Genomic DNA, 20,082 nt, shown 5'->3' with positions numbered 1-20,082 from the left:
TGAAGTCCTAATACATGTGGCATATTCAAGCCATGATGTCTTTCTCTTTTGTCTATCAAATCTATAGAATAATGAAGGAAATTATTATTATTCAAACTTGAAAGATGTTTTTCCAATGGCTTGCCTTGGAATTTCAGATTGGAATTGAATAGGTGGGACAAAGGGCAAAAACATTAATCAGAATCAAAGAAAATGGTAACACTAACACAAAAAAAAAAAAAATAATTAAAAAAAAGAGAGAGGGGAGCTCTCAGTTCTGGAGCTATATTCATAACAACATCTGAAAGAGCAGACACCAAATAAAGCATAACAATTCAACTTCTCTTTAAAGATGTAAACACCCTTGTGTTGAAAAACTCTTTCTACCAAAATAAAACTATTAAGATTGTTAAGCTGCACTTCTATGAGATTTTTTTTTAATGTCTTTCTTTATTTAGTTATGTTTGAAGATGAATCTCCTCATTCAGTATCATTATTACCAATTTAATGTAAAGAATTACCTCAGCAGCATGATTGAAATTATAAAAAATGAATATGATTCTATTATAGGTTATTGCTGGTCAGTGTCTTTGTTCACTTGGATTTTTGTTTTCTATTTAGTGACCTAAAAAAATGCAAATGTTTTCTGGGGGCTTTATCATATTTAAAAATAGAACAGTGCAAATATAGAAGAACAAAGCAGCCTCACTTTCACAGACACAGTTTAGGATGTAATCAAACAGCAAGTTCTAAAGGAACACCTGCACTGAAACCTTGCCCACCTCCTCCTACTTATTCTTCTCTGGCAGCAAGCCTGATCTGGCCTGCCAGCTCCCATCCGCAAGCAAGGACAGCTGCAAGAGAGAAAGAAAGCTCATCTTCATCAAAACACTCTTTGAAGCTCTTCTGAGGATAAACATTCTTCATTTATTAACAGCTTAATGCTTTGATAAAAGCTCACTTTGTTAAGTAGTTTGCCTTTCAAGAATTGCCCACGTAGATATTTGCATGAAGTTCATAAGGACTTTAGGACAACATGGGATTGCCGGAAATATTGCTGAAGGCATAGAAATAAAAACAGAGACCATATTTCTACCAGAAAAAGAGAGGAAAAATCAAAAGAAACTTATGTTCAGCAGGCTTTACCATTTTCTGAATTATCATAGTCCCCTCGGTATAAAAGTGCCATTATATATAATGCTGAAAAGCTTTGCGTGTGATTTTTCAGGAAGTCAGTGCAAAGGGAAGTTTAACAGGTTATATGCTGTTATACCTACAAGAGGGCAAAAATACAACAGAAATTTCAAACCCAGAACAACTTATCATAACAGTCACTTGCACACTGGGCAAGAAATAAGCAAAACACAAATTACTACCCAGTCATAAGTCATGCAACTAAGTGGTTTAGGTCATAATTTCTCGCAACTGCAGCAACGAGTGACTAAAATTCAGTAGGATATGAATTCACAAATAATAAAATCTTATATATTATAAATCATTTGTTTTCTCTTTCCACAGTTGCCTTTAAAGTACTGCTGCAGCCTGCTTAGAGTGAAGTTGAAAAGGCTGCAACACCCCAAAGTGACTATGTAGTTAACTATCCAATGAGACTATCCAACTGTGTGAACTAAATATTTTGATTTCTTGTTAGATTATTGTTCCTTTTTATTCTTAGCTGGGTAACTCACCAAAGCAAGATCAGAAAAAAAAATATATGGTCTACAGTTGAAAAAAAGAACTAAACACTGATGAATTTAATTGTAGACACACTATAAGACAAGAAATGGGTAAAAAACTCTATTATAGTATTTTGCTGTGAGTCCACAGGAAGTCAGTGAAATTAGAGCCACAATGATGATTAAGTATTGGAGTATCTTTCACATGAGGGGAGGCTGAGACAGCTGGGACTCTTTTGTCTGGAGAGGAGAAGGCTCAATGAGTGGGATATGTCTTGTAGATGTATGTAAATTCCCTGTGGGGTTGTGAAGAAAAGGAAGTCAGACTCTTCAGTGGTTCCCAGTGGCAGAACCAGAGGCAATGGGCACACAGTGAAACATAGGACATTTCCTCTGAACATCAAGAAGCACTTTTTTTTTACTGTGAGGGTGATTGAACAGTGGCACAGGTTACGCAGAGGAGATGGAATTTCCATGCTTGAATACAAACTCCAACTGGGCATGATCCTGAACAACCTTCTTTGGCTGATTCTGAGGGGAGTGTTGGACTAGATGATCTCAAGAAGTCCCTTCCAGCCTCAAACCTCAGCCATTCTGTGATTCTGTGGTATGTTTTGTGGCTTAAGAATAGTGTCTAAGGGACAAGAAATGCTACCCATCCACCATGAGAGGGATGAGAACATGATAGAGAACATTAATGGACTAAGTAGCCAAAGAAGTTGTTCCTGGATGTTAGCATTTCATTGTCCTTTGTTAGGATTAGTATAAATCATTTTATAAGGTTCAGAAGTGTGATAAATAAGTATCTAGTTTTAGCTATAGTTTATTTTAAAATATATTGATTTGAAGAGCTTTCTACAGAATAACTCAAACAGATAAAATGGTTTATGCCAGAGGGTTTTCAAGATAAGGGATATTTTAAATTTCTGTTAATGAAATCAATGTTTTCTATCCTTATGGATATATTGCTGACAATTCCTGGTTGAATAGGTCAATCACATCTTTTAAAGTATGTTAACAATGCTTCTTTTTTTCTACTGAGTAAAATTAGATTCAGAGGTAATAGGCAATAAACTAAAAATTTTACCCTGTTCCCTTTCCTACCCGATCCTCCACAACACAGTCAAGTTTTGTATATATGACAAACCAGGATATACTTGGAACAGTTGCATCAGATTTATTTAGTTCCATAGATAGTAAATACAGCTAATGTCTGAAATGGTAATCTTCCTCATACCAGGTATCCTCTTTGGGATTGTAATAAATATCAATATGAATGAAGTTTAAGTTAAAGTTTAATAGATTAATTATTTTTTAAGGGAAGAAAATCATGGCATTCATTTCCTAGACAGGTTTCTTTACCTTTTCATTACAAAATATATATAATGACGAAATATCTGTTTTTCACAACTACTACTGCTACTATTATTTCTCAAAGAAAAAAAGGTTTGTTTTATCACCTAAAAGATATCCTCAGTGGGAAAACATTATAGAGCATCTTTTCATTCCTGGAAGGAAGTATCATAGTTAATTTATGGCTTTCACTCTCAAAATAAGAAATCTTGTTTATTCAGCACTTACACAGCTTCTGGGTCTACTACAGATGGAGTCAGCTCTATCAGTAATTTAGTACACTGCTTATATTCTGTTAATGTTAGTTTTGGCATGAGTCCAAAGAGTTTCATACACCTGGGAAGGAAAATAAAGTTACTGAAGTAATTTATATGGTAAAAATCTATAATCTGTCTTTCTAGTGTGAAGGAAAACCTTGAGAAAGTTTCAGACTTAGTGCATTTTTTCCCTAGAAGTAGTCAACATTTCTCACTGAAAAAATATCTCCTGTAAACGTATAACATCCTTCAAAATCATGTGGTGTTATTTTTGTAATGTTTTCTTTGTATTATAAGAATTGATGCAGTTCAAAAATGACAATTCTGTTGTCAGTTTCTTTGAGAGATGAGCTGGAGTTATCTGATTGTAAGAGTCAACCAGTAAACTGTTAGCTGGAACTATGTTCAAGGAACACACATATACACACTAGCAACAAGGGAATGTGTTCCCTCTGTGTTTCACTTAACATTTAAGGGAAGAGTACTGCATATTGCATGTTTTCTTTTTGGGAGGCAGCAGAGTAAATCAAGTAGAAAACTCAGATGAGAAAAAAGATTTCACAGATTTCCTCTGGCTCCTCAAAGCTTTCATGATGGATCAGATAGTCTGGAGCTATTTAGAAGGGTTGGAGTCCGCTAAATCTCTTCTTTTGTCAAGTATTTCACAGAATGTAAACTATATTTTCTATGACTAGAGCACTATGCACTAGCAGGTTTAAAGCACTAGCAGTACCTTTTATGCAATAAAATATAAAATTATTATAATAATAATTTTAAGGATTATTATTTATTACACTTTCCATTTTTCTTATGTTTCTGAAAGACATGATATGAAGTAAGTAAATTTCATGCAGTTACATCTTAGGATTACAAGGCAATTCAAGAAGAAGAAAGGAGCCAATGTTCAATAAAATACACAGGCAACATATAAATTCAGATGTAAATTCAGACTAGGTAGGGAAACAAAGAAATGAGGATTTGTGGGGATTTTTTTACACTTCATGAGGCTAATAGTTAAAATTAATATCTAGAAAATATTTTCTAGTTTCTATCATTCTTACCAAGCCTGTGAGGAGTAGCTGGAGCAAGACTTGCAGATATATGTATACAGATGCTAACGATTCTCTTTGAGCCTTACTGACTTCAAAGGGACATTCCCTGTGAGTAAGTTTTCTGCTAGTGATTATTGTGAAAGGATTGTGATTTTTAAGATGCAGAGAGGATACAAAAAATCAAAAAAATGACTCATGGGTAGCAAAAAAAGAATTATTCATGAAGCAGCTAGAGAGAATACGCAGTACTTGATAGTATTAAATTTTCTTTTGACACTTAACCTGAGTGTATAGGGTAAGAATATTGCTTGAGTTAACAATATAACAACATAAGTCATTGTAAGTGATTTCTTAGTACATTTGTTCCAGAGCATAAAACTTTTCAAGCCAAGAAGTGTTATGGGAAGAGCTTAGTTTCTCTCATTCTACTTTTTATTCCCACAGAAGGTCTGCTTAGTACAAATTCAATAGAAAACCTTCTAGTTCAGTAGTTGATTGGAAATTTCACCAGAAGTGTATCAAACATTTAATAAGCAGACCTACAAGATATGGACTTAGATTCCGAAACTGCTTCTGCAAAGCCAGCCTGAGTTCAGACATTTAATTAAAGTCTACTGACACCTCTTTTGACATAGTCAGTTCCTTTTATCCATTTTACTCTCTATTTTCCCTCACTTTTTCTTCCCTGATCCATATTGATCTCTCCTTTTCCCTCCTTTTGGCTTTTCCTCCAAGCACTCCACAATGTTACAAAAATGACAGCAATGCTCTTAAACCAAATTTGCATAATTATCAAGTATTTTCCCCTGCAACCCATACTAAATCCTGTCTCCCTTCTGTCAGTAGCCCTCTTCAATCCACAAGGCTTTCTGGAGACGGTTGGCTCCCGTCAGTGGGTTTCATATCAGGGCAAGTTGCTGTTCAGTCTTTGACAGTCTGAGGAGTCACTGATTTGGGTGCCCCACTTGCCTTCACCAGATGACAGGGTTTGCTCTGCCCAAAAAGCATCATCAAAGACCTTGAAATGTGCATTTTCACAACATACTCCACCAAGTTCAGCTACAGTAAAGACCATCATTCTTTCCATGATACACTTCTTAGAGGGCAAGAAGTGTAAAAACTACATATCCCTGGTCTTTTGGGCTTAGCTAACCACAGAGATATGTGCTAGTGCCTTCTCATAATTATGACTCTTGATCCAGAATCAGACAGACTGTAACTTTCCAAAATGAGAGATGTTTTTAATCCAAAAGGAAAGGTGTAAGTATACTGTATAAAAATGTATATTTAAAATGTAAATGTTTAACTCTTTACAATTCTAGTCATCATATTCTTTATCACCTAAAACCAAAGGTCAAAGCCTGTTATGTTTGCATTAAATGCAATTTTTAGCTTAAAAATTTTCTTTTCACATCATGTAACTCCCCCCAAAAAAGAAGCAGCTTCACTCTAAAATGAAGAAAGAGAAACTGAGAAACAAGAATGTTATAAATAATAAAATACTTTAGTTGGCAACGTAGTTTTTCACTGTTCTAGAACAATTTAATGATTAAGCTCTCTATACTAAACAGTGATATTTCTGTAAGGAATACAGTGAGATGAATAAAGAGACAAACTTAGAAAAAAAAACTCTATAATTTTTTTTATCTATGAAGAATACTCTGTACAATTCAAGTTAAAATAGAATTTGAATAAAAAGAATGAGTGAGAGAAAGAGTAAAAATAAGACTGAGATCAACAATATAATGATTTCAGTACTGTTTATGTTCTGTTCTCACTTCACTAAAATATTGCAAAGATCTTTCATTCATTTCTATTCATACAGACTTCCACGGTCAACATTTACAATTAAATCAGGTTATAATGCACAGACTGTCTAATCTTGATACTAAACAATAAAATCAATTAATCCCTTTTATTTCTTGGTATTTATTTCTAGATAAAAGGAAAGGGGGAGAGCAGAGGGGGACTAGAGCAGACAAAAAAGTAAAATGATGATTAAAAAAAAGAATTTATAGTTTAAGAATGACTAGTTTGTGACCTTCATTCAAACTGGACAAAGTATGTACATGTTCAAAGATAAGCAAAGGAAAAAAATCGAAAGAAAACAAATTTTATAAATATATTTCTTGCCTTGGAAATCTCTTAAAAAATCACTGTGGCATGCACTTGCATCTAAATATTTCTGTTCTAAGTTTTTTCAGGCTTTCAGATGCCCTAATTAACTTATGTCATTCTAGGAATTGCTTTATATCTTCTTTTTTTTGTAACAAACCAGTGCATCTAAAAATGTTATCTGTCAGGTAATTACAAAAATTCAACTTCAATTCAGTTTTTAAAAATGAACATCTAATAAAATATTTATGTGGGAAAATATTAAATTAGTCAGATTTGCATAGTTTAAGTAGTTCTGGCACTCAATACATGAAATTCAGATAAAAACATCTGCAGTAACCTCAGTTACTTGGGAACCAGGTTTGTATTAGTGAAGTAGAAATATAGAACAGTTGAAAAAATATTTAAAGCAGATATGTCTTGTAGAGTCTTAATAATTGTTTGAAGGGTCAAATAAAACAAAATTTTATTGCAATTGGAAAAAAAGATTACGTAATATTTTATACACTGTTAGGAAATTATGAATATAAAAATAATAAAATACAGATTTTGATAATGTCACCACATTTGACTTATCTTGCATGAAAAGGTCAGAGTCAGAGTAATTTGTAACATTCAAATGAAGTCTCAAGACATATAGGGCAGAAAATTCAGTAGTTACTTGGTTGTATTAAAAGGTTACTCATTTGTAGGCAGAAAATGTATCTTTAGCTTTGATATGTTGAGTGCACTATCACAAGAGGTGTTCTTAACTGAAGTTGCTCTTTAAACCAGTAAATTTTGTGGATACATTAGGGTAGATCAATGCTATAAAGGAGATTTCAAAAATTTGTCAAAATATGAAGAAAGTTTTATAAACAAAAACATAGGATTTTTTTCATGCCTTATGTTTAAAACTCATATTTCTGAAATGTAGTGTATCTATTCTTACCCATGTATAACAACTGTAAACTATCCAGAAGGTAGGTAGAACTACTTCTTTTTAAATATTTATATTTTCAAATGTGGGATGTGAACTAGCAATCAAGCATTTCAATACAAATTTTATAAATATAAGTGTCAAATAAAAGATAAGATATTTGCCCTATAGGGCCATAGTTGATTTTAGTGAAAGACTAATTTTTGGAAATAAAAGTAGTTGATTTTATATATTTTTTAAACATTTACACAAAGGCAAGCTCTGTCTTGTAGGTTGTGTTTGTTTTTTTTTTTCTTTGAAATAATTATTGTTTTTATTTAAGAAATGAACTGCTTCTACATCCATCTTGGGAATTTCCTTCTAAGCCCACAAATTTCTATAATGAGCTAGAATTCTGACATAGTATTAATACAACATCAAGTAACAAATTCCCAAAGGAAAATAAATCTTATCTCTTATGACTAAAGAGTAGAAAATAAATAATCATGTAAGGTATTAGTCAAATGATGTACAACAGATATAATCAACTTTTTTTCATTGTGCCTACAAGGACTTTATGATTCTTAAGTCTTAACATGGGATATTACAAATATCTTTTTTCATTCAGCACAAGAAACCTGTTTGCCAAAGTGAAGATTTGCATTGTACTGTCCTGCCTATTTTACTCTACAAGCCACTGCCTGGATTTTCAAATTCAAGAAGAGATTCTGACATTCAAGCAGCGATGTCCCAGGAAAGAGAGGTCAGAGAGATGTTCCAGCCAATAGGGACAGGATTCAGCTGTGCAGACACAAAATATCCCCTGCATTGGCCCGGGATGGGCAGATGTGACATGAGACCTGAGCAATGCCATCTGAGATTCTCCAGATGTTACTCTAGTAGAGTTGGGGACTTTCAGTGGTAGTACTGATTGAAATTCTGGTGACAATTACCAGATCTTAGGTAATTAACACTCACGTATATTGCTGGCACATAACTGAAGTATCAAAAATGTAACTGAATACCACCATTGTATGGGAGAAGCTCAAAAAGAAGCAACAAAGATTCTCAATGTAGGGTAATTTAATTTTTTTTTTTAATTTGTAGGGAAGAAACATCATGTCTGTATCTAATCTAGAATGGCTATTTCACATAGCTTAAACATACAATTTAGCACACTCAGTCTGTTGAAAATGTCTTATTGAAAAGCTTGTTGCTCTACAAAATTGTATCAAAAATATTTGAAAACCTGTAAAACTTTCTTCCTAAAAGCATGATATTAATTTTAAAGATGGTGTTTCTGTGTTCCTGCAATGCCCATATTGATGATTCTTACCCCAGCTATTGCAACCCAGAAGACACTTGCTAAAAAAATGAAGCAAAATCTTGTAATATGGCTGGTGAAATATTTCAGTTGTATGTATACATGGTATTATAATATTAGAACACAAGATCTACGTCCCTGTATCAACAACCTGATCAATTTTAGTTTCTGATACTGAAATGTGTTCATTCCTGTTAGTATGGCCAGTCTTCGCGAACGAAGATTTGGGAAGGGTCTTTACCCTTCGAGCCTGCGCAGTGGATTTTTTTTTTAGGTGAGACACAGTGTGCGCTGAGCTGAGCCCACCCTTTAATCCTGAGGTTCATCTGCCGGGGCCGAGCAAGCTTGGACGGTGGCAGTGAGGTCCTCAGGACGTAGGTTTGTTTAGAGTGACCTTCTCTTAGATGGATGGCCTTACAGGGCTAACGAGCTCCATCTACCCGGGGGACTTTTTCTCTGACCGGGAATCGAACCCGGGCCGCGGCGGTGAAAGCGCCGCATCCTAACCACTAGACCACCAGAGGGCCCCCGATACTGAAATGTATAATTGCTTTAAAGGAAGATGTAGAAATAATTGTATAACTGTCCTTTTCCACACTTTGAACTTGAACAGAAAGATTGGTCAGAGCCTTGAGAAGTGAAGACTTTGTATAGCTTACAAATGTTATTGTGTTAGTTTACTTCTGCAGCTATGGATTTCATTGATATTTATTTAATACCTTAAAAATGTCATTAAATTTTCAGTCGTGTCAAATTCCTGTTGTAATAAGTTTAACCAATGCCATTATATGAATAAAACATGAATTCATTTCTACTTATTTTGAATTTCCTATTTTGATGCATCTCTTACCGTTGTGGATGGGGTAAAAAAGTTTTCATATATATCCTTGTTATATATTTGTTATAATGCATAATTACAACACTTCCATGATTTCGCTAGCCTATATGTCTCCCTTTCAGTGAAAACAATTTCACAAACTTTTTCCAATCTTTCTACAGATGATAGACAGACAACTAGAAAGAGCTGGAGAATAAGAGAGGAACATTGGAAAGAAATTAACACCTATCACTCAAGGAAATCATCAATCAATGAAATTATAAGCTTTTGCTCAGCCAAAGCTGTCCTGGTTTAATCCCAGGCATCAACTAAGTGCCATACAGCCACTCACTCACTTCCTCTCCTTGGTTCCTCCAGTGGCATGGGGAGGAGAATTGGGAAATAGGTAAAACTTGTGGGTTGAAATAAGAACAGTTTAATAATTGAAACTAAACACAATATGTTACTACTACTACTAATAATAATAGTAATAATAACAACTGCAATGAAAAGGAGAGAGATAGAGAGAAGGAGGAATAAAACCCAAGAAAGACAAGTGATGCCCAGTACAATTGCTCAACATCTGCTGAAGGACACCCTGTCTGTCCTTCAGAGATCAGCTCCTCTCAGCAAATACACAGGCACTCACACACACTGTTCGCGCTACAACTACCTGAATGGAGGTTGTAGCCAGGTGGAGGTTGGTCTCTTCTCCCAGGCAACCAGCAGTAGGACAAGCGGACAAGAGGACATAGACTTAAGCTGCACCAAGTGGGGTAGTTAGGTTGGACATTAGGAAGAAGTTCTTCACAGAAAGAATGATTTGTCAATTGGAATGGTCTGTCCAGGGAGGTGGTGAAGTCACCATCCCTGGAGGGGTTTAAGAAAAAACTGGATGTGGCACTTACTGCCATGGTCTAGTTGACAAGGTTTTGTTAGGTCATAGGTTGGACTCGACGATCTCAGAGGTCTTTTCCAACCTAGATTTTGTGATTCTGAGAACATCCCTTTGGCCAGTTTGTGTGAGCTATCTCAGCTGTGCTCCCTCCTAGCTCCCTGAGTAGCTCCTGCAGTAGCTCATCACTGGCAGAGCATGAGAAACTGAGAAGTCCTTGACTTAAGGTAAGCACTACTTAACAACAACTAAAACATCAGCATGTTATCAACATCACTCTATTTAGTATGAACTATATCTGAAAAATACAGCATTTTACCAGCTACCAGTCAAAACCAGATAAATGGTCTTGGCAAACAGCTTGATTTCATTAGCCCTGAAATTCCAGAGTCGCTTGTAAAGTGTTTTCTCATCTGCCCAGCTCATTGGATACAGCACAAAATAGCAGAGAGAAGTAGGAGGCAGAAGTGGAACCTTCACATTCCATGGTCTCTTCTTCCTCTTAATCACCCCACCCAAGGTAGCAGTGGCCAGCAAATTAGTGGTTGGAGTCAGAGCCAAGTAAATAGTCCTTCATTGACAGTTTCTGAAATTATCATAATAAATCCAATAGAAGAAGTGACAGAGAAAAAAGTTGTCCTGTACAGCATTCCTCCAATAGTGCTGTGATAGGACAAGACATTAAAGGAGAAAACTTATCTCTTCAGTTTCCACTCACTTATTCCTTTTTTTCCTTCTATTCCTACTATAAGGTTATAAAACTATCAAGGGTATATTTTGTCCTGTACATATACCAGGTGGTTCCAGTGCCCCTATTTCTTTCCCACTCCATGTAAGTGCTGGAAAATTAAATAGGAAAAAATAATGAAAAAGCATTTATCAATTATATAAATCTGCCATAAGTAATGCATTTGGTTTATACCATAGTCAGTCGCACATTGTTCTTTATGTTTACTGTTTTTATTTTATTTTATTTTTGCCTTATTAGAAAAAGACTTTCTCTTTAATCATTTATTTGTGGCATCCCACCCCGAAAGGGATGCGGAATGCAAGCGTGCAGATGGTGGAAAAAGAATGACTAAAGTCAGAGAGTCTGCAAAAACCTACAGAGTTTCATTAGTAAATTATACATTTGGCATGGAAATTTAGTATGAGATATTCCCTTTTCTTATGTATAAGCATACAGCATTGGGCTTTGAATGAGGGGTAGGATGAAAGAGGAGGGAAAGAGATTAGAGAGGGAGAGAGAAATAGGCAAAGAAAGGAAAAAAGATCAACAGTCCTGGCTCCAGTGCTGATCCAGATGATGTGTTCATGGTCCTGTGGTGCACACCCAGACTTCATGGCGTTACCCTGGAGATAAGTTTCTCTCTTTCTATGCAAATTAGTTATCTTACCCAGTCTGTTTTTCTAGACCTTTTGGGAAATGGATCGGAGGGCTTCAGGGTTCTTTGGTGATCATGATCCCCTATACTGGGTCAATAGTCCATGCTCACTTCTTGACTCGTTCCTGTGCTTGCATTCTTCTGACTTGTGCTTATCGGCATAAGCCACAACAAGGACCTTTGTAACAAAAAAGTGCTGCCTACTTCTGTATGGCCCCTTCTCCAGACCCATCCAGTTCTTTCTCACGATGGGCTCTTATCAACAATCCTTGGCTTCACAGCTATCCAGCTATCAGTGTTTGAGAAAGACACATTAGCCCCTTATCTTGTAGGCTTCTACATTTCTCGCTGACCATGGAATAGCTGAGGTTTATTAACTGTTCAACAGAAACAAAGAAACTCACCAACCACAGCACTGGAATCAAAACTCTTTTCCATCACGGAATATCACTATATCTATCACTAATATAAAGAATTTCAAATCAGTCATCTAATTACTGAATTCTGGTAGTCAAGCAGAAAAAATGCAATTCTGCATGTCAAAACTGAGACACATAAGCACAGTCCCACTAATGAAAATCATCTTTTCAACTAGGGTCAAGAATTTGGAAATGTAAATTAATAATATATTTCAAGTTGTGGAAGCTGTAAAATATGCCTAATATCAAACATTTTAGGAATAAGGAATTTGTTAATAATTGAACTATTAATAGTAATACAAAGGTTAATGTGGCTGGAAATCTTAAAACAGATATTAAAAAATGGAAAAGAGAAGGTTTTTTACAGCATTAATTTCCCGAAGCTACAACAAAATGGACTATGTCAAGAGGCTATAACATAGTTTTCCTCGTTCTGTTGCAATGGAAAACAAATTATTTGAATTTCGTCTTTCTCATCCTGATATAAATCAGAAGAAATTCTATGCAGTCAATACAGTTTCTCTGGAGTAAAATTAGGAACACAATAAGTATTATCAAGATGTTTATGGTTCAGATGAAATGGTAAAGTAGAGGGAAAAGATATGCTAGGAAAGAAAGAAACAATTTTAAATTGTATGTGTTTGTATGCAAAAATGATGGATCTCAAATAAAACTTGAAAACATTTTCTCATCATATTTCTTTGTCACTTCTGTCATTATTCACTGGTCTTGTCTTTTGAAGATACAGTCAAAAAAAAAAAAAAATGCACTGCATGCCCAGTGGGGGGTGGTCGCACCTTGAAGGTGGATAACTTTAGGGTGCATTAATAGCACAAATGAACCAAGTTCATCCAAGGAAAGAGATTTTGCCATTTGTTGGCTCAGCAACAGGACATCTATCTTCCTTGGCTGACAGGTGCCGTGAAGTTTTATCAAGTACAAAGTACCACTGGATTCCCCTCCCTACAGGGATTTCTACAGAGCCTGACCATGGTGTCTCTACTCAGCTCCACCCTCCATTCCATCCCCTTTAGCAGATGCTTACTGTTGTGTGAGGAATCATTGTGGAGCATGCCAACCACATTCCATCCAGGGAGCAGCAGCTGCATTTTACCCTATAATTTCTGTACTGTTATAACTTCTGTTAGAATGTGAATATAACTTCTCAGTTTCCTCTAATTTTTATCCCCAGTCACCTTCTCACACTCACATGAAGTGAAAGTGGAAGATATGGATAAAATGAATCATTAAATTATTAAAAGTTAGGACTGGAGTTTCCTAAGAATTTTGTTCTTTCAAAGGGGAGGATTCTTGCCACTGATCACACAGTGAGCAATGAGGCTATATCTCTTTTTATTTGATGCTAAAGCTACACTAGTTTGTATTACATACCGAAGTGTTCACTTGCCTAGAATGGAAAACAGTGAGAAATTAATTGTCTGACTAGTGTTCAGTGATGGTTGTGGCCCAACAAGTACAACACTCCAAAACCCTGAGGTGTTTGATAAAATGTTGAAAATTCAACTGATTTTGAACAAGAGGGAAAAAAAGAAAAAAGGAGAGAAAAAAAAAAAAGAAGCGGTAAGCTAATAAATAGCAGCTTAAGAACATCAAGGTGCTGGTACTGTGTCCCAAGAATTGGGATACAATTATAAAGACTAGAAGAACTCTGAGGGTTGGTATATTGAACAAAGCTATAGACTGAAATTATTATTATTATTATTATTATTTTATTTTTTTTAGTAGAAGTACTATTATTTATAATTTGACAAAGGAATTTAGATTAAGAAGATAAACAAGAAGAAATTGGAGTTGAATATGTTTGAAGTGTTCCTGCAAGCCATGCTTGACCTTTTTCTGTTTACTTATGTGTAAAGGATGAAGACTTCTTTTGCTATTAGAATCAATTTCAGTACATATCTTATCTCAAATATCAACTGTCTATGATATATCCTTTTGGTTCAGGAATTTATAGCCTGTGTCACCATATTTTCTTTTAAGAACTTCTTCAATCAATGTGAAGTTACATAAATATAATTTTTGAGGATGTATTTAACTGTTCAAATTGTACATCAGATTTCTTCAGCCAGTTTAGCTGAAGGGTTGAAGTGGGTTTCAAGAGAGCACTACACTAATGAGCTGTATTTTTCTATGTAATAGAGGAAAAATAATTGCAGATTACTGTAAGAAACCAATATATAAATCTCAAGTGGATGGAGAAAATATATGACTAGATGTTACTGTATTTCAGATAACATGCAGTATTTTCAAGACATGATTTATCTTCACAAGTATCCATTCATACATGCATGCTTGCTTCTGTCTCTAGTAGCATACAAAAACTCTTTTAAAAATTAATTCATTTTTATTTTTAAGTATGTCTAAAATACAAACCATATAACTCTCTCTCATTCTCTCTCTAGCTCCCTCTCTATATATATTCATGGACATGTACATGTGTGTACTGGTGTACACAGATACACATGGGTATATCCTACATAAAAATGCATTTCATATATTCACATGTACCATTATAGAAAACTGAATGAGCTCCTTAAAAACTCATGCTTCTCTCTGAGCAGCGTCATTGTCCTAGAATACCCTTGAAAATAGATCAAAAGATTTTCCATGTAAGATATGAAGTAAGAGATAAAAGGATATTCAAAAGAAAACCCAAACCATTTAGGAGGAGAGTGCTCCAAACATTTGAAAAGAAAACTGATTCTCAATGAAATATGGATGAAATGTATCAGTTTGGATCTTTGGAAATAACATAAATAGCTCAGGAAGGGATGAAAAACTTAACTTTTATTCTGACATGGTAAGAATCAGATTGGGAAATTCACCCTGAATGCTACTCAGCGCTAGAATCTCACCACTCATTTGCTTTGTTTCATCAAAATTCTCAGAGAAAGAGGATTGGGGAGAACAAATGCTTCGAAAGCAATCATTTCACATCAGTGCCTATACAGTGATGGTAAGAGATATAACAGCATAAGCAACAGAAAGAACTAGTTCAGACAATTGGAAGATGTTTTTCCTAGGCTAAGAGCAAGTATGATGGGCAGGAACAAAACTTTACTTAAGGTACACACCCTTAAAGAAATGAAGATTTCCTCAGCCTAAGCTGACTAAAGAGGACAGCCCTGAGGAGGGAAAAAAAAGAAAGAGGAGTGCTACATACCTTTTCATTTCTTAACATGTCTTTGGTCTTAGAGGCAGTTCCAAATGAACTTAACAAAGAGAAGCTCACAGGCATCTGGACACAATATTATCAAGGGGTAAAGAAGTAAGCACAAAAGCAACTTCAGTAATGAAGCAAGACCTTTTTGAATGTCTTGAACTGCTACTCGCTGTAGTCATTTTAGATCTTGTAAATCACAGAATCATATAATCAGAGAATCAACCAGGTTGGAAAAGACCTCCAAGATCATCAAGTCCAACCCTTGATCCAACACTACCATGATTACTAGACCATGGCACTGAGTGCCACATCCAGTGTCATCTTAAAAACCTCCAGGGATGGTGAATCCACCACCTCCCTGGGCAGCCCATTCCAATGTCTGATTACTCTCTCTATACAAAATGTCTTTGTAATATCCAACCTAAATCTCCCCTGGCACAGTTTAAGACCATTCCCTCTTGTCCTGTTGCTGGTTGCCTGGGAGAAGAGACCAACCCCCACCTGGCTACAACCTCATTTCAGGTAGTTGTAGATACTTTAGCATTAAGTAGAAAAAAATTATATTTTATCTTTGAGTCTGTAGTCCAAAGTTGTTGTTCAACTGTAGTAGAAAAAGATTTACTGTTTGTATTTATAGAAATGTCCATCACTTTTAATTTAATTACAAGGAAGAAACAATAAGCAAAAAACAAAATAATCCATATCACAAGGCCATGCAACTAGCAGTGCTCATTCTTCATGTTGCTAATTACTTTCTCATGATGTGGAGAAGACTTACTAGCAGAGTATGGTGGGAAATAGCTACTCCACAACTATCAGATTTCAGCCTTCAGAGTAATTGCATGTTTCAAAAAGAATAACACTAGAAAGTTAATCTCCCCTCACTAGTCAGTTAATGGATTTTTAAATAATTACTGAATTAGATTAGAATAAATAAAAAGAAAACTGAAAGGTGAATGAAAGAAAAAAATAAAAGGGATAAGAGAATACATATTCTTCCTCTTAAGCAACTGTAAAGCTATAAAGAGGGCTGAGGAAAAGATATATGTGATGGTAGATGCAGAAGAGCTTGTTATACCTTATTGAGAGTTCCTAGAATAAGCTTTCTTCACAGTTGAATGTGCATTAATAATTTTAAAACAAAAATTTAATGAGAATATTGTAATGATATCCAAATTAAGCTCTACCAAACCAGGAAAGATTCCAAATTACAGTTCACTTTAGATCCAACTATGATCAGAGTGGCAAGGGTTAATTTTCTCCATTAATTTCCTGTGTTTGGTCCTTGTTCTAATCACATGGTATATAGATATGTAAAAAATGTTCTAACATATACATTAAATTTCAAGTGTTGATTAATTTTTAAAATATCCTTGGAATTCTTGTTTTCAAGACATTAAATATCTTGTGTTAAAATTCTTTTTAGTAACTACATGATTCTTAAAATAAAATTCTTAAAATAAAATGCTCCTGTCTTGATGGTGGTTCCTTCCTTGCCAAATAATAGGCAAGAAGAGAGTACTTTTGTGATTCTACATATTCTTTGCCACTGAAATAGAAAGCAGAGTGTTAAGATCTAGTTATTGCTATTATTACAGAGGTGTTTCTGCCCAAATTAAGGTGTAAATGAGACCATATGCCAAAGTCAATAGTATGGGTTTTATTTGACAGTAAATGAGGTACAGAGAAAGAGATAGAAAGAAATAGAAAAGAGAGAGAGGGAGGGGAGAGAAAGAGAATGACAGAGATTAAGTAGAAAATATCACTACTCTGTCGATCCTCTTCTTCTGGTCTTGTCATTGCTGAGGGTCTTGCAAAGTATAGAGTTCAATTGATTGATATATGTCCAGGCTAATTGGGAAATGACGAGGTACCTTCCCTTGGGGGAGGCAGTTTTATACTTTCTCTTGCATCAGACTTTGGATCTATTGCTCCCAACTGGATCTATTGCACCCATCTTCATCATGTGTGGTCCCTTGGTAAAAGGACTCAGGAATGAGTCTGAGGGGTGCTTTGGGGGTCCTCGATGGTTTATGACCCCTTCTCAGTTGCCTTTCATGTGAATGTCCCATGTTTATGTGACCTTCCCCAGGGGGGAGTTTTACAACTGAGCCAGTTTGTGCAAGGGAGGATGGGTGTTTACTTTCTCTGTCTTATGCAGAGAAGTTTCACCATTACACATCTAAAAACTACCCTTCTCCTCCCTAAAACTGATTTTCAGCTGCTGAGTTTGGCTTTGCACCCTTCTCTCCAGCCTTGTCTACTTCTCCTTAGACCTGGGATAATTTGGACAAGAATACCACCTTTAACTTTTCTCAAGTTCCCATCAGGTAGCTTAACTCACAAACTAATTTCCTGAAATCCAGGTAGGGGAGTGGGCTTTGGTGTTATTCTTTGCACCGTGTGCTGCAGTGGGAAAAAGTACTTCTTAACAATGTTTAAGCCATTAACCATTTTCAGTCTCTCACAAAACCAACTGTAATTCCTTTTTTTTTCCTTTTTTTTCTTTAACTTGGATGTTTTCCTAAAGAGCAGGTGGATGACCTCGATCTGCCACATGTGAAAGCAGAGGGAATTATCTAATATAAAGGGAATTATCTGATGATCTGATGATAATTTAATTCCAGTTTCCTATCCCTCCATACTTCAGAGAAATATATGAACATCTTATCTGATCCTGACTGTTTAGCACTGTGCTGATTTGTAAACATTCTTATGTGATGTCAGTTTTCCCTAATGAGAAACCCCACAAAATAATGTCAGGTTATAATGGGATTCATTCTCTGATGTTAGAGATTGAATCAGCTTTCCAATAGTTGAAAGATATTTTTTCATTCTCCTAGTGAGGAAGAATATCTACTTTATATCTATTTTCTTCAGACCTGATCTTAAAAAGATGGGGGTGTAGCAGTATTTCTGTCACCCTCTGTATGAAGTAGAAGATGACAAGCTCAACCTTCAGTGGATTTCAGGACTCAGAGGAAAATTTCAGTAAAATAGTTAGGAATCAGAAAAAAAACAGATATCTGAAAGAGACCTGTAGTAAATGTGAAAAAAAAAAGGACAAGTTTAAAATAGAATAACAACAAGTGGAGTATTAAATATATCTAAGATTTTTTTCTTTCTACTTTTTCTTCATGTGTCTCTAGAGCTGTATAAAAATCACATTTTCAAATTTTTTCTCAAAAACCCCTCAACTACCATGCTTCTTGATGTTTTAATAGTTTAATAATTTTAAATCCACTAATCAAAACTGCCTGGGCCCCATTTTCTGTCAGAATTGCTTTCAAACTATTTTGTACATCTTAAATTTTTGCTTATTCCAGTGCAAAATTTGTCTGCCTTAAAGAAAAAAGATAATTAATCAGAATATTTGCAACAGTGAGCAAAGATTTCTACTAAATTGGCTTTTTATGTGTGTGATAAGAACAAGAGAGGACCTAATGTTGAATTTTGAGCAATTTTTCATTTCATTATGTATATTTTAGTATTAGAAATGTGCAAAATACCTATGATTTCTGCATATGCATGATTTGAAAGCAATTTGTTCTTTTTAGATCAAGGACTTCATTTAATAATAATAAATAGTATTTATGAAGGATACTGCTTTGTCCAGGCATTCATTTAGCCAATGTTCCATTGCAAACCAGGCTTGTTTCCTTCATGAACCTAATTAGATTTTTTAACAGGCAAACAAAATCTCTGACATGATAATATTGTCTTGAGCAACTTGCTGTAGCTCCCTTGACAGAGTGCATGGTGGCACCATACAATGCCAGAAGCTCATTACATTCCTACGGGCATTGCAGCAGAAAGCAGAGAGTTTGTTAACAGCAAGTGCTGAAAGCACTTCTAGTAGGAAGGAATGATTCTGCTTGAGAGGCATGAAAAGCAGTTTTGTCCAAGGAATGAACAGAAGTTGGACTGGAACTCCCATCAGATCCATGGGAATGCAATGCTCTCAGTGCAATAGAGTGCTTCTTACCAAATTGTTCAGAAGTATTTGGCAGGGTCAATTCATGAAATCCAGCAGCAGTATGACATATTGACAGGTTGTGCCCTCTAGAGAGGGCATACGAAAATGTAGAGAAAACATGCTTCAGAATAAAAACAGAGAGTCTCAGAAGAATACTTCAATGGACTATTTATATGCTTTAATGCATGGTTAAGACTGTTGCTGAATAATGACCTTTACAAATCTATCCATAAAGGGTAGCTGAATATAGCTCAGTTTATGAATAGGAAAAAACCCTTGACACTACTTTAATATGGGTGGTCCAAGGAAGGAAATAAGTGATACTCATTTCACTTTCACAAATGCAAAATCAATTCCCTCGCATATTCTTGTATTTAGTCTCCAACATCATACATATTTTTTCAGCTGATATTTTATATTTATTTTGTACCTTGAGAAATTACCATTATGTTAGGATATTGACTACAATGAAGTTTGACCTTCCTCTTTACTGTACAATCTGTCTTACATGTGGCATGGAACTCAAACAAAGGAAAAGGATTTTCATTTATATTATCAGACTTTGTGGTAAGCTGGACATCTTCATAAAACTCTAACATTTCTATACTGTTATTGATATTTCTGCTTTGTCACAGTCCTGAAAATTTTCTCATTGTTGTAAACATGAATTCAGAGCTCAGAGCAGAGCAATACAGATAAGGGAGCACATAGTCCAGATTGTGTAGGGTAAAATTCAGTCTAAAATTAAAAAA

This window comes from Chiroxiphia lanceolata, chromosome 2 (assembly GCF_009829145.1).
Source record: "Chiroxiphia lanceolata isolate bChiLan1 chromosome 2, bChiLan1.pri, whole genome shotgun sequence".
NCBI classification, from domain to species: domain Eukaryota; kingdom Metazoa; phylum Chordata; class Aves; order Passeriformes; family Pipridae; genus Chiroxiphia; species Chiroxiphia lanceolata.
The sequence above is the reverse complement of the archived record's forward strand: the minus strand, read 5'-3'. Positions refer to the sequence as shown.